Consider the following 16,621-nt stretch of genomic DNA (forward strand, 5'->3'; position numbering starts at 1 on the left):
GCAAAGCGCGTGTCCCTTCAAACACTCACATGAGCCATCTTGCCATGCCCCAGGGTGTACAAGACATCCTCAGCTGAAGTTTAAAAACCTCATGGTGGTATGCCACCCTGTTCATAAGATGGAAATCAAGAAAAACCACCCTAAAAAGAACCATACTACAAACCTAACTACTCTATCAAAACCCCATGAGGAGAACTCATGAACAGGGCACTCATGTTCTGCTAATCCATCACTGCATTTAATCTGCTCTAGAGATGCGCCCCTATGCCATATGGGCACAAGCACCTCTGCCACACTAAGTGAGGGCAGCAGGGATCTCTCCTTGGATCACATGCATTTAGCATTGTAGAAGTAGCCTGTAATTGCAGTAATTACTTCTGTGGGAGAATAATGTTAGGAGATGTTGAACACAGGAGACTTTGATCTAACAAACTTTGCACTAAATTGACACAACTCTTGCCTTACTGCAAAGCAAACTTGTTTATACTTGTATTTCTCAGCCAGTGCTCACCTTAACAAAGACCCACCTCATTAAGCTGGATTTTGCCAGAAACCCTTCTTCTTTCTCTACCAGAAGAAGGGCTTCCTTATGATAGAAATCCCACGTGGATGGGTGACTGGGGTGAGTAAAGAAACCCAACAATCCCCACTTCACCCCAAATGCAGGTTTTAGCACGTCCTGCAGGCAACATTTTCTCAGATGCTCCATATGATGAGGCAAAGCCTACATCTTCTGGCAGAGTCCCTGAAGGATGGGCAGCAGTACAAGAGCAGTTGCCCTTCCTTCTTTCCTCCCCCACACCTCAGGAGTGGGAGAGGGGAAACAGCACCAGAATGCCATGTCCCATGTGTCCCCGCACTGGCAGGGACTAGCTGAGGCAGAGACTGATCCCTGATACAAAGTAAAATTATTAAAAATAAACTCCATGACTCATGTATTCATGGCAAGAAGTAGGAACCTTTTAGAAATGAATTAACTTGTGTTCTGTGGTCTAAACAAAACCTGAAAATGTGAATTTTCCCCTGCCTCACCTGTGTCAATCCTACAGTTGTAGGGTGGTATTTGTACATCACTGATAGATGTATCATACTGGTACAATACAATACACACCTTTATAGACATGGAGAGAATTGTTTACTGGTATTCTTGAAAACCTAATTAAGTTCCTCATTTAGATATTCCTGATTGCAGTGGAAATCAGGAACTTGTGACATTTCTTTCCCTAAGCTTTTCTTCAACTTACTTTCCTGATGAAATAAATAATTTTAAAATGCTAGGCTGACTGAGAAGGTGCTCCTCAGTGGGGCTTCTGGAATATCTATGAAGTCGAAAGTAAAGCTGGTGCATATTTCCCAATAAAACAATAAAATAAACCAATATATGATTATTTCTGCAAGATCTAAGCAGTTCCTGCCCTCTTCCACTTATTCCCACTCCATGCCTCACTTTTTCTTTGTGCAAGCATTTCCAATCAAGACGCATTTCTGATCAAGACGCATTTCCAGCCAAGACGCAAACTGGATCACTGAAGCAATCCCATTAGAGAAACTCAGGTTTTCCTGTATGGGAGAGTAGGATTTTTTTTTTACCCCAGCCCATTTAATCAGTCCTGTTTACAGCCTGGCCAAACAAACAACCTCACCACTGCAAGCAAGGGCATGGCAAAGGATGACAATAAGTAGCTAGGAAGGACAACATGGAAAAGGAACTTTTTGAGCTGTGTTTGTTTTTCTTTCCACCAGAGCCCAGCCAGCTAAGCACCCACTATATCACCCAGTTTGTGCCAATGAGTAGAGTAGTAGGTAGGATTCAAGCAAATGCCTGCATCTCTTAACAACCCTCACTACAAACCCCCATTCTTGCATCCATATACATTTCCCCATAAAATTACCTCAGCATAACCAACAGGGGCATCTGGAAGCAGAGCACCTTGTTAAATCATTGATTACTTAACTAACACAACTTCTGCCTTCATTTATGTGATTCCCTTCATATCATTTTTCCAGGCCTGAATATGCAGGGCTCCTTCACCTGTGCTTTTGTTACCTACTCTCGCATCTGTCCAAATCTGACATGAATTTCATTCACTTCAAGCACACTGTCAGAATTTGAGTTCAAATTCTTTACACATGGCTTATCAGGTATTTTCTCTCACTTGCTGAACAATGACTGCCAAATGCAGTGTAAGTAAAAGACTAATAAGAAGATGGGTTCAGCTTTGGACCATTTCTAAAAACATACAATAAATGCTGGGGTCAGCCTGGACTTTGTACTGATTTGACTACTTCAGATTTAGTTGACACCAATAACATTAAGTTGATGCAAAGCTCTGGCATGAAGCTATTTGCTAAAATGCTACTTGCAATATAATATATTCTCCTGTGTGAATAGAATTCATGGACAATCAGGATTTTGCAGCAATATGACCGCATAATACAGTACTGCTGCTTTGTTTACCTTATATTAATTTTAAGCCAACAGTGATAAAATAGAATTCAGTGTTTACAAGTTTGACACCCATTAAACTGCCTTTTTTTCACTTTCTTTTCCTCTTACATTTCTGCCCAGCTTGCTTTATTGTTGTGTAACTGTCTGAACAAAGTATGTATTTAGCAATTTTTTTTGTCCTTTTACTTGATATGACTCTCCTTCTTGATCTGAATGAAGGACTGCCAAAAGAAATTAGTGAAAATATGTTCTACTTACCTAAAAGATCTCTTTTTTTGGGAAACTGTCCTGCTTTACTTGCTAAACCTGTTTATATTTTTTGATTGCCCCAGTAATAATGTGTTTTGTATTGAGAACAGAAGGTAGTTTTCCCCTCAAAGTGCTCAGAGACATTTTCTTCAGCCAGAATCCCCACTCCCATCACCTGCATCAGGTGCAGGTTAACCCTGGTAGGACTCAGGTGATACTCCCTTCCTTTTTCTTGGCAGTGGCTTCTCCCTATGCTGCCAGCCTGCCACCAAGCATCGTGTCTGTTTGGCAGCCACCCCTGCAACCTCCAGAAGCTCCCTGGCTCCATTTTCTCATTCCAGCTGGGCACTGAGGCACTGTCCCTGCCAGTGTGTTTGCAGTGCTTGTGCTGGTGTGTGGTTATGCTGCCGGACACAGAAGGTTGTTCGTGTCCTTTCCTGGTTAAAGTGTCTTGCTTTCACTTACAATGGGGCTGTAGCCAACACAGTCCAAAAGGGTCCTAGCAGTTACTCTACATCTAGAACCTCACTTACTTTCTGAGGACAAAACACACAGTGGCATTGATGCTTTTCGGCTTTATCTGTAGGCAAGTTCCCTACCTATTTCTCTCCCCACTCTTTGATTTGGCAAGCAATCATCAATAAACTTCTTGGGAAGTCTACTCTTTCGAGGCAGTTTCTGCAGCACAGGTGCAGGAACAAATCCTTCTTGAACCCACAAGACCACTCCAATATCTGAGGGTGCTCTACCAGGCACAACAGTACCAGAAAACTATTGTAAAGTTTGTGTCTTACCAAAGTCTCTTTCTTTCCTGGTTCTTTATTTGATCTATCACCTTCCTCACTGGGCTTCAGATGAAGTCACAGAATCACAGGATTGCTGAGGTTGGAGGGGACCTCTGGGGGTTATTTGTCCAGTGCCCCTGCTAAAGCAGGGACACCCAGAGCTGGTCTCCTGGGACTGTGTCCAGATAGCTTTTGAATATCTCCAAGGATGGAGACTCACAACCGCTGGGAAACCTGTCAGTGGTCAGTCACTGACGCTGTGAAAAAGTGTTCTGATGTTCAGAGGGAGCCTCCCATGTTTCAGCTTGTGCTCGTTGCTTCCAGCCCTGTCACTGGGGAGCACTCAGCAGAGCCTGGCTCTGTCCTCTTTGTACCCTCCCTGCAGGTGTTTATATGCATTGATGGGATCCCCCTGAGCTGAACAGTCCCAGCACTCTAAGCCTCTCCTCAGAGGAGAGATATTCCAGTTCCTTCAACGTTTTTGGAGCCCATTCCTGAGGTCTCTCCAGTATATCCATGGCTTTTGTGTACTGAGACCTCTGGCATTCTCTTCCAAATGATTTGCAAAGTTTAGAAGCCCCCTCTACTATTTGTCAGACATCTTTGATCATATTGAAATGGTCTACTTATTTTTTTATTTTTGGAAAATGTTAAGGTCCACATAAAAAAAATACTAGTATTCAGCACTCCATTATATTTATTAGTATTATTGTTTTTGAAATTCTCATGTCCCTTAATGCTCTAAGCACCACCTTTTCCTATACAATTCTCATTTCCAACTGAGTGATTTGATCTTTGCTTTAAGATAATTTTTCATCTGTTGCTTATTTGGCTTTATTTCTTCTTGACCAGGTTTCACAGCTTCAGATTCTGTGTTGGCAGTTTCTTGGCCAGTTTTCCTTTCCTGTTGACCAGATATAATCTCTGCCAGTATGGATGCTAAGTCCTCTATTGCTGGCCAAGCAAGAATCAATCATGCTGGATCTTACTAATATAAATTTACACTTAATAGAAATGTAAGCCTCTTGGGAATTAACATCTGCCCTAACATAAACTTTGCTTACGAATGCTTATGAATATTAATTAATTATTCTAGCCCACTTACATGCATGTTTATAAATAGACAGCTATTATGACAATTAAAATAGCAAGATGTGTAGCAAAATGGCTTCAGTCTAACAGCTATATAAATATATATTTAAAAATACTACTTCTGCCTGTGTTTCTCAGGACAGGCCGTTGTTCGACTCCATACGCGTGTGGACCTACTTTCCAGCTATTCTTGTTTCACATCTATATTGCAGAATCACTGCAGAGCCACAGGCAGGATGAACCCATTGTCCTCTAGACCGTTCAAGCTTAGCACAAATGCACGATCTAGCGATGAGAGCTTTCACGCAGCCAATTCTGTGTGCCCAGAAGTTCAGCTCAGCTTTTTCATCCCGAACAATGGGGAAGCAAGGGGGATAGCCTAATATTTTATCCTCTGTTTTGCCTACGTAGTCTTTGTCCACCAATGTTTTGTGGCATTAAAGGTGAACCTCTTTCATGCAATAGCTTTCAAAAAGCCTTCCTCCTCTAGACAAGGCAATGATGAGTTAGAGTCACTGTTTGCCGTTATCCTGATCTGCTTTTCAAATGAAGATGCTTTTTCTATCATCTAAAGAACTTGTTCTGCTCCTTCCGTGTCTTCCCACACCATGGCACACAATCTCTGGGTTAAACACAGGACAAAATTCTGAAAATCTGTTTTTCTGCTGTTTTGTCCCCTAGGCATCCCCCCTCTTCCCTTCAAGCTTTGCTTGTACTTTTTTCACTGCTCATAGTCAAACAAGTTATTGAAATGTTTTTGTTTGTTTTTTGCTGTTTCCCTCCCTCACCTTCAGTCGATGTTTGTAAAGCATTTAACACTACACCAGGCGGGTTAATTTACTGCACTGGTAAAACAGGCTATTTGGAGTGGCTTGCAACACTGACATGTTTTCAGCTTGAAAATCAGATGTCTCCATCGCAAAGGAAAGAATTCTTGCCAAAGCTTTGTTTATATCGATGCCAGGTGCAATCTGGCCCAACAGTGGTAATGACATATGAACACTAAACAGTTTGTAAAAAACATACTTCAAAATGAAATCTGAATCCTGTCTGTAAAGACCCAGGTAAAGGTCTTACTAAGAATTTGCCTGATGTAGAAAAGTATTTCTTTGTAGAAACATTAATTTGGCTTCTGGGCTCCCTTTAGTGTTATTAGTGGCCTCTGATTTCAGTTTTTTCATTACAGTTTGTTTTTCTTTCGCTTCTGGTAGAGTTTTCAAAGCCAGAGGTTTATTGTGTAAAAATATTTTAACAAAAATTACTGTAATTACTGTATTTAGTATTTTATTTTGTGCATGGCTTTTGTATGTATGATTAGCAAAATAAACCTTTTCTTTTTTCGACTCACAGAGAGCAACCCTGACCTGGTGAAAATTAGAAATACTGCAATGCAAAGCATACTGCAGCACCTTTTGAAAGGGAATTGCCAGAATTTAATTGCATCCTCCTCTTCTTAAACAAGTTTGAAATAGGCTTTCATACCTAGAGGCGATTTTTTGGTTACTGGTAAGTTAAACCTGTGTAAGAGTCCTGACCCTTAGATGAAGTAACTCCCTGCCCATAGTGTGAAAGCATCAGAAACCCCGGTAGGCTGCAAATTGCGTATGTTTGTCTGATCTCTGTGATGGTCACATCCTTCGAAACTTACGGTCGGATAAAACCGTGGAAAGCAGAGGTGGATAGACACACTGAGAGGTTTTTAAAATGTGCCCAGACTTTGTTTGCAAATCTGTATTAAACTGACACTCCCACTAAATCAGCAGCCATTTAAAGATCTGGCCCTAAAAAATGTATGCAGTGATCATATTCTTCTCTCTTCAGAGGGTCAGCATTAAAACCATTGCTGCCGTCAGTACATGTGGTGCTGTAAGTAAGGTGCCCAGTGTGATCTACATATCCTGTAGGCACAGAGCAAATCACTTCCTCAAAGAGTAAACCAAACAAAAGCTAGAGAACAACAGCAATAAGAGACTATTTGACAAAAAGCTATTCATGTGCAGAACCCATTACCTCACCACATACCTAAGCATGAGGCAGTGGATTTGGGTTTTGTCTTAAGAAGAACACTGAGGGAATTTTCAGGATGCTTTTCCCATGTGTTTGAAGTAAAATCAGGAGATGATCAGTATGCCTTTAAAATGAGAGATAAGCCTCTTAATACTTTAACTCAAACTTCACAAATCATGATTTTTGAATCAGTGCCTCAGCAGTAAAGGAAATACTCAGATTTGCAGATGGCAAGTTGCTTGCTGCAATCTGAAAGGGTCTATACTATAATGGCAAAAAATATGACTATATACACTTTCTTCCTCTGTCCATCTGCCACTGTTATAGTCTAGTGTGGGGGTGATTTTATTTAAATTTGGACTGTTTGCAGGCTGATTTCTCATTTCTGCAATCATTAGGTTTGTCACAAAAAGAGTAAATAGATTTTTTTAAAAAAAACCCCAACTGCTGCCTTGGTGCTGTGCAACTCAAATAGTGAAATCATTGCTACAGACTTCCACAGAAGAAATCTGCATACATCTGCTGCTGCTCTGCATGGTATCTCATCCATTGACTGTGTATGTACATATATACATGGAGGGAATCTTTGGGAATCGTCTCAATTCTTGCAAGTATTTTCTGAAATGGAAGATGCAGAATCTTCTGGCAGTAATGACCAGAAAGACCAAGAATAACAGAAGAGAAATACATTAATAATAGAAAATGAGTAATGCAAATAGATATTTAATTTATTAATATTTAAAGGTCATAGGAAGAGTCATCTTGTTTTACTCACTTATCATGCTCCTTCATCCAGGGACATTACACAGTAGCAGCACTGCAAGCTAGTTTCCCCCGCATTCATAAGAAAAAAGGTCAATGGACAGACGTATGTGTTTATCAAGACACAGAGACATTGAGAAGCTGTCAGGAACCATGACTGCAAACATCAGATAATTCACCTTTCTCCTTGCTCAAGACGTGCCACAAACAGGACATACAGATGGATTTTTGTTTGCTTGTTTTTCGGAGGGAGTGGATTTGCCTAGAAAAAGCCTTTGTGTTTTTTGCCATCGGACCCTCATCATTGCAGGGACCACTTGGTAGATCTGCCTCCTAGAGTCATGGTCCTCATGGACAAATTCCCCCAGCCCAGACTGGTCCCCTGTGCTTTCTTCATGCCCTTGGCTCCCAGTGGCATTGGTGCACCAAGGTGTTGTCCCCGGGGCTCTGCAGAGTCACCTCCCAGCACATCCCGCTCCCCAGAAGGCAAGCCGGTGACTGCAGGGACCAGAAACTGCTGTCTAAAGCTGCCAGTGCTGCCAGGCTGATGGCAAAGGAATTGCATCGAATAAGGGAAATTGCCTCCTTGACATGTGTTTTTAAAATGGCCTGTGATGTTACAGGGTAAGTTGCAGGCTTGTAGGTCATTAGTTCTGGGGATATGAAAAAATAGTATCTGAAGATAGACTTTTAAAGGATTCACTTTAAATAGCTTATTCTGTGACAATGAAAAAATATCAAACTGAAATTATTGCAGAGCACTGATTCTCGTCTCTTTCACTCTGCAGAAGTGTCAGTGTGCAAGATGGAAACTCAAGCCCACTGGGACAGTAAATATTTTGGATATGTGTTTTTTGCAAGATGGAAGAAAACAAAGCAGCTGCCAACAAGGTTTCATCCTGCTCTGAGTCCCATGGCAACACCACCAGCGAAGAGGGAAGATGAGTTCGGCCCATTGCTTGGCAGTACCTTGCAAAGTATACATGGAGGTATCAGTCATCTGCTTGGTCTAAATACTAAAGAAATGTAGCTGCCTTTTGTATGGTCCACCTTATATATTTTTTGACTTTCTTTCTTGTTTTCCTTTTAAATTTAAAAGGAACTTTGATTTTGTTATAGTTTGCATTCAATATTTGTCTTCCATTAAGATGGTATTGATATAATTTGGCATGCATGTTGTTCCAAAGTCACTGAAAACAGTGGTAAAGAGCACTGAAAAACATTATTTGCCGTGGATCTGAAAATTTATAAACATTAATATATTTGTTTAAAATAAGAAAATGAATAAGCAGGACACATTTTGTTGCACAGTTCTGAAATTGGGCTCTTTGTCTAAAGTTGATGTAAAAAATAAATGAGTTTTAAGCCATGTAAAGTTTAAACTATCCAGCATCTTTGTAACTGATTCCATGTCAAGTGCATACAGAATGTAGTGATTGTGATAAGGAGGTTTTCACATCCATTTCTACCAGTAGTAACCCAAGACGCAGAGGGGGGTGAAGAACAAGGGTCATATTTATAATCTGGAATACTGCAAAATGTATCTCTTCAAGTTTTCAGCTGAACTGAGATATTTATCTTAACAAGATCTAATTAGACCTAATTTCCATAGCATATAAATTATTTTCCTCATTAGAGTAGCTAATGCCATGTTCAGATATCATGGCAATCAAGCTTGCGATTTCTGGAAAAACTGGTTAGAAGGCTTAGTATTAAGTGCGTTTCCAACTGTGAAATTTATCCTTCTGAGCAATGCCTCCCAGTTTACTCACTTTGTTCCAGGATTCTCTGCAGCATATGGCCACTGGAACCCATTAAATAACACAAAGTAAGACAGGCAGCGATGAGTCAAAAATAGCTGCACTAGTGAATCGCCTTTCAAAATTCTGTCTCTAACAAAAAAAATAATGAAGAATAAGACATGCAATTAGAAGAAATTAAGGTCAATTTTCAAGCCGGGTTGCCTACATGGTGGTTTCGAAATCCACGTTAGGCACCTCAAATAAAAGCAGTCTGATTGAACACCTGCAGCTCTTGGCAATGCACTCGTGCATGTAAGGCAGCCAGGCAATTCTTGCACTCAGAGTCTCTACCTCTTGATTTGATTTTCTCCAGTTCCTAAACCTCCTAAAACTCTGGGTCCTAATCACTAGGTTTAACATGTTTCTTTTTCCTGCTAAGGAAGATACCCTGTGCTTCCAGTGCAGGGCCATATGTGTGCCATATACTTGTTGGACAAGTCCCATTCGCTCAGCATGAGAGTGAAGGCACTTTTTCCATTACAGGAGCTTGTCGCATTGTATTTGGCCAAATGTGTTGTCACAATATACTTGGATTCCTTGCATCCAGCCTGAGTCATCTAAAAGTTTGGTATCTGCTCTAAGGTTTTTTCTAGAGGTTTTATTATAGAGATCAGTATATCTGGAAGGAGATTTACCTTCTAGAGTGGCTGTCTGAGGCACGGAGATTATTTGTTCTTTGGAGGCGCCCAGCTCCCTTAGCTGAAGCACCTTCTTCCTAGAGAGCTACAACAGACAAGCTGAATCTCACCTCAGTGTTTTCGGGGCTGGTGTCTCTTATCCCAGATGAGATGCACAGCATTTTGCTAATATGGAAGGCTGAGGTAGAGACCTCTGCTGCTGTAAAAATGTTACACTAGCAGTGGATCTGAGCTCAATGTATGGTTATACTAACATGATGCATGGCTGAGGGCAGCTTCCATTCACAGCTACACCCTAACTAGACATTTATTTATTTCCTCTCATTTAAAATACGTCCAGTGCTCTGAATGGGTGCACCTTGAATGAGGCACAGGAAACAAGCAAGTTTCTAATAAATGGAATTCTTTGCTTGATGCATTTTCATAGAGTCACATAATGGTTTTGAAGCTTTGTAGCTATTATTATTTGGTTACATTTGTATCCAACTCCCTTCACTTACAAATAAAAAGATGCTTCATCTGGCCATCCAAATAATATATTCAAACAAAATATCCCAGGAAATAAACAACTGTGCTCTTCTGACCTGTGTTATGAACAATAAAAAGTTAAGAGTCCAGAGAATGTACATACTGTGTCTGTCCCCTTATACCTAAGCATGTCTAAGAATTTAATGGGCATATTCAGGTACTGTGCAGATAGGAATCCAGCCACATTTCTCCTAACTGATTTGAAATTACATGGACAGTAATGGTGCCAGAAGACAATTTAGTTTGCTCTTTCATACTGAGCTGAAGTTGTTTGGTTTTCTTAAAAGAAATAAAACTGATAATTGTCACTACAGTAAGTAAATATGTCTGAATACATGCAGAAAGCTGATCTATTGGGTAAGAAGGTTACAGAATCTCATTTTGTGGTCCATCTGCTCCCTCTTTACTTCCCAAGCCAACAGACACTAATCTGGGATGAAGAAACTGACAGGACATGGGGGAGGAGTAGACAGTCATGATTTCTGCATGTTTCAGCTTTTTGATATATGTGCTCATGCCATTGTAATATAATAGAAGGAAAATAACGCAGTGGAGTCAAGAGGACAATTCAAACAATTATGCATTGCAGCAGCATTTTACTGTTCAAGACTTTCTCACATATTTTACCACTGAGATCTGAGCACTCAAAATTAATGTCCAAAGGGAAAAACATGCATTGCTGGAAAAGATTGTTAAGCAGATCATAAGCTGAAATAAACAGTAAAATAATCAGATTGAGTTAAGAAAAGTGTCCAGTGTACTCCTGCTGGATTTTTTTCTTAATTTGCATCTATGTTGATGGTCTTGGAGAAAATGTGAACATCACCCTAGTAAAAATTTCTAGTGGCTGTAACATGAAATAAAACCAAAAGTGGTTCAAGAGGATGAGAATTAAATAAAGACGAGATAAGGATAAAAACAAAATTCAAAGCCGCAGACCATGAGTGGAAAGACAAAGCCAAAGTGGCAGTGTGGCTAATGAGGGATGAGAATGAGAGAGGAATGTGCTACATGACTGTGCAGTAATCAAGAAAAGGGCCAATGGAGGTGTATCATGTCACGTCCATCTCTGCACAGCTCAGCAACAACAGCACTGCCAGTTTTTGCTTCTAATTCTGGTCACTTTGTCATCAGAAAGACCATATGAATAGAAATAACTTTCTATGGAAGCAAGAAGGAGAAAAGTAAAAAAAAAAAAAATTAAAAGAGACAAATATATATTGTTTGGTTTAACTACAATCAAGACACAAGGCATGTGCAAATAATTTAAGCATATGAACACTTCATTAAAAGTGGCAAGTTCTTGAACATAATAGAAGAGAAGCATCACTAGCATTTTGGATAAGTACTGTGAAGAAGTTACAAAAAACCAAAGCTGTTGTCAGCGGGGAAGCATACCTAATGATTAAAGCACCTAATCCAAGATTTAAAAATAATTTCGACCACATGATGGGAAGCATTGATGCAACATAAGGTCCCTCTGCCAGGTGAAGGCTGTTCAAAATTTCTAAAAGGGTAACTTTGGCCCAGATCAGAGTCTGTGGGTGTGAACAAAAATGACTGTACTTCCCTCAGCTAACCATGGATTTTTCATGGATTCTTTCTTATTCCCTTTCCATTCCCACCCCTCCAAAGCCACCTGGCTGTCCCTTGGATGTGGTTACGCTCCCTTATGTGCAGGGCCATGATGATTCATGAGGAGAGTGGCTTAACTTTGATGCTTTGTTTTCCACTACAGAATACCTGAACTGACTGAATTCCTCTCAAGACCACACCAAGAAGTAGCAGAGTGCTGTCAATCACCAGTGTCGTGTCTCAACTGGTGCCTCCAACCATACATCAGGATTTGGTCATGGCACTGAATGCACTGGGGTTGTGAAGGCAGCAGCCATGCAGAGGCAACCAGGGGGAGCTCAGGACATAGCCATGCACATGTCATGTGGATACTTCAGGGCACTGGAGCAGTAGGCAGTCAAGGGAAAGCTTTGAGCTAAACCTATGACATGGTCAAGGGCAATGAGAGAAATTCAAGGTCAGCCATACAAGAAACTTGCCTGTATCCAAAGAAGGACACAGACAACTATAAATGCAACAGGAGGTTCCCTGGAGAAGCCATCAGCCTTTGACTAAGGACAGCTCAGTTCCATCCATAAGAGGTTAATGACCACACCATAGATGGAGAAGAGATGACTAGAGGGAACCTCTTTGAAGATTTGTTTTCCAAAGATAGCCAGAAGTTGGCTTCACTTCTATGTCCCTTGGAGTGAAAGCAATGTTTGGAGGGTCTTTGTTTCATGTTTTTTTTCTGAGCATGCTGCCAAGCACTGGGCAAAAGGCTAACTTTTTGCAACTCCACTCTGTCTCACACACATATACATACCTATATAGCTGCCTCAGTCTTGCATGTCCCAAACAGTCCTGGCCCCGACATAGGGCCTAAACTTTCCATGGCCTAAGGACTTTCCCTTTATGGGCTTGCTCTCACTACGATTAAGGGCTATGAATGACATGATATTGATTTTGTGAGAGCCAAGGACTTTACACAGCAAAGCCTATACATAATTACAGATCTTCCTCTGAACTTCATCTAATGCATCAGGATTTATAACAATCAAACGTGAATTTGAGATAACGAAAGAGATTCCCAGCACAGCAAGCTTTTCCAGACAAACCTGCCCAGAACTCTTCTCTCATGGTTTAATGTACCGCAGGCACAGTATGCAATCATGAAATAAGGATATGCTTGGCATGAGCCAAGATGCTCATTCGTCAGCCTAGAATAGCATGGACCCAGGTCACATCCTCCGGTCTGTGTGACACCTTCAAATGGTCAGAGTCATCACCAAAAAGTCAATCTAAGCCCTTTCTCCTCACTTTCTTGTATCTTGGAAGCCGGTCTTGATGCATTCATCTTTCACAGAGGCTGTCAAAAATTCTCTGTTTCCAGGAGTAACAAGAAAAAACTTTCTCCTTCTACCTACACTGGATCAGGGATCCTTGGAGCGGCAGGCCCTTTGTAATTAACAGTCCTTGACTGGATTACTTCATGAATATACTCTGCTGCTTTTTGACTGATGTTCATTTCCACACTATCAAAAGGAAAACGAGTCTAACTAGTCATTGTGTGAAACAGAGCTGCTTTTCGATTTGCTTGGAACATACCACTTGATAATTTTTCCTGTTTGAAGCATCTTGGCATCCGCAGACAAAGGCAGACAACTCAAGGACACAGCTGGTCCTACAGGCTCTAGAGAAACCCTGGGAACAAAACCAGGGCTGCAGAGTTGAGAGAAGACTCCACAGAGTGAACGTGCAAAATCAGACTTGGCAGAGAAAGCCACCATAAGCATGGAGCACAGCCAGGCTTCAGTGAGGGCCTCAGTGGAAAATGTAAGGATCTTTGTCCAGAACATAACTAGCAGAGGTCAGCTAATGAATAATACAGTAACAACACTTTCTCTTCCTCTAAATCCCATGTCCAGCCTTTAGATCCCATCTCTTGATGCAGCTGGAAAACCAATGCAAGTGAAGAATACTTTGACAACTCATGTGTCTATCACCTGTGGCAAGAGAGGGCCAACAGCTCTGCTGGCTTTCACTTCGCAGCCCCAAATGTTTGGTAGTGAAGCAGAGAAGGCTATGCAATCACCAGCTTCCAGGTGGCCATGGCAGTGGTTTTGTTCCCTCTGCAAGGGAGTTCTTAAGCTGTGAATGTGGTCTTTCTCATCCTACAGCACTTGCATTGCTGCTAAGTCCTCACTGCTGCTGTTGGACCCCCTGCCTCTCCCCTTCCTGCAGGACAGACACTGGAGTGCTCTGTAATTCCAGATCCTCCTGCAGTCTGGCTCTCCCAGTGCAGGGTCTAGATGGCACAGGAGATGGTACTCATGGCTGGAGACTCCACACACAGCTCTGATCCCCTTTATAGGGTCTTTGTTGTCTCCCAGCACATGCTCCTGTATTGTGCAAACTGCTGAAAATCAAACAGCATCCCGGAAATGGCAGTTTCTGTGGTAGATTATCTGATGTGGTGGCCAGTGACCCACACTGCAGGGGGTGGGACAGCCAAATGCAACGGGGCAGGGGATGCTGTGCACCAGACCTATATCCAACACTGGCAAAAACCTGTCCCGTGTGCCCTGCCCTGCCCTGCTCAGTGGAGGTACCTGATCTGGGGCTGCATCAGACTCAGCAGTGCATCAGATCATGCAGCACCAGCCTGGGACTTACTGGTTTGGGAAGGAGCTGACTACCGGAGTGGTGAGACTTGACACGTGGCTTGCAAATGGAAAGGAACTAAACCTCTGTTATCTGCTTCTACTTGATTCACTGCAAATTCCTTTCTGGGGAAGTTAAAAAAAAAAAGTCTTCTTCTAGACTTAAGATCTGGGTTTGGAGCTCATTAAATACTTCAGTCCTTATAAGGACTTAAAGTCTAAACAAAACCAAAAGCTCTGGAGAAATTAGTATTCTATGTCTGCACACCCACCTTGGGATCCCATTTTTTTATATACCCAAATATTAGGTGAAATCACAGTTTGTGGCTCTTCTTCTACCTTCACTCAGCCACTTGCTACTGCATACCTTGGTTCAAATTCAAGTATCTGTCCTGAAAACAGGATCCACAATTTCTAAAACCCAGGCAAGTCAAAGCACTGTAAGGATTTACTGCTCATGTTAAATTACCAGATGCAGTAACGTCTTAAGAAGGGAGCAAGGCCAGCCAAAATTACATAGGTTGAAGGAGCTAAGTAATCCATCCCAACTGAGCAGACCTAGAAGGAACTGCTGTCAACCATACATGTAAGAGAAAACACTTGTTGTAAAACGCACCCTGAACACAGTTGTAAACAGAATTAACATGAAAATGTGGATGTTTGGATGAACGAATTAAAAGCAACGGCAATTTTGATTGGTTCATAAAATATGCAGTTAATTTTTTTCTGCAGATAAATCAAAGACACCACTTGTAAAGGATAACCCAATTCACCCTGTATGCTTTAGGTCTGATATATTTAGCAAAAGCCAAATTTAAGAGATTTAAATGAACCTTTGCACAAGTGTCGGAGAAGAACCCAGCCCCCTTGACTCCAGACCATGCAGGGGCTAATACTGTCCTCTGTCTGGCACCAGACTCCCGCTCTTCCCACCAAAATAACATTTTCTTACTAATGTCTCTTTCTCCGAAAGGTGTAAATGGGCCCTTGTTTGAGCTCATCACAGATTCAGCTATATTCTTTTATCTCCAGTAATCTGGAGATTTTTTTTCCCTGCAGATAGTTTCTGTGTTCCACTCACTGCTATTTGCTAGAGAAAGACTCTTGGGCTTTTTGCCCTTTGTATTTCCTCTCTTCTTTCATGTGGAGAAGACTGCCAACGTGGGATTTGCAAACTGCTGCCAATATGGGATTTGTGCTGCTGTGGCTGCCAATCTTTAATTTAGCATATGTATAAAGCTAATTTTTGGACACGACGCTAGTGCCTGGCATCTCTGCAGGAGTCAGCCAGGTTGTAATGTTTGTATTGTACTGCACTATAAAAAACAATAAAAAGAAAATATAAAGGAAAAAGCCTTTTATCTCTAGCTTTATAGCTACAGCTATGGTCTAAATACTTGTATTCTCCCTCTGCATCTAAAATTTGGTTCCTCTTTTCTGTGCCATAGCCCTTTCTTTTAGATTTGCAGTTTGTGTTGCCTGTAGTAGGAGCCAACGATAGGCTCCTGCTCCCTACTGAGAATATCTTCATATTAAAATGTATAAATTCAACTCTTTAGAGGGAGAAAAAAGGACTAGTTTCCCTTCAATTATATTTAAAATACACAGTCACATGCACTAAGAAATATTTTCTCTTTAAAAAAAATTTGTAATACAGAGAATCAGAGAAAAAAAAATTAATCATTCAGGAAACATCTTTCTTATGGAAAACATAAGCTTGACTACCCTTCCTTGGCAAGGACATCTACTGTTTGGGAGGATGTTCCTGCAGCGAATTCTCTAAAATACGGCGGTGCCATTCTGGCCACTCAGTGGGAGTGTGAGTGAGACGAACTCCAGCTCCAGAAGCCCCCATTTGGAGGACCCCATGCAGCTCCAGTGAGCCCCTTGGTTAGGCCTGGAAGCAGGAAAAGGGAAAAGCTTCTGGGGAAGCCATGGCTGCAGAATGGGCAGAGGGAAGCGGCTTTATGCTGCCCCATGATGGTGGCTGTAGCAGGACAAAGGCTGTAATAGAACCACAGTTCCCAGTGGTCCTAGATGGATTTATAGGAAGACATGGATTCATAGGAAGAGCCTTCAGTGACTGTTCACA

General features: G+C 41.4%; 1 long non-coding RNA gene across 2 annotated transcripts in view; it reads left to right on the plus strand.

Moving 5' to 3' along the window:
- LOC121671419 overlaps window positions 1-15,875 on the plus strand; it is a 79,592-nt gene extending 63,717 nt beyond the window's left edge. Inside the window, exons 2-4 of one of the 2 annotated variants that reach the window (XR_006018517.1) lie at window positions 5,926-6,081; window positions 8,133-8,333; window positions 12,051-15,875. This is a non-coding gene — a long non-coding RNA (uncharacterized LOC121671419). Of the gene's footprint in view, window positions 1-5,925; window positions 6,082-8,132; window positions 10,407-12,050 lie in introns of those variants that run through there. The other variant, XR_006018516.1, reaches the window with a different exon arrangement.
- Window positions 15,876-16,621: the final 746 nt, after the last annotated feature.

This window comes from Corvus kubaryi, unplaced genomic scaffold, assembly GCF_017639235.1.
Source record: "Corvus kubaryi isolate FWS band 111438036 unplaced genomic scaffold, C.kubaryi_AGA036_p1.0 133, whole genome shotgun sequence".
Lineage (NCBI taxonomy): Eukaryota > Metazoa > Chordata > Aves > Passeriformes > Corvidae > Corvus > Corvus kubaryi.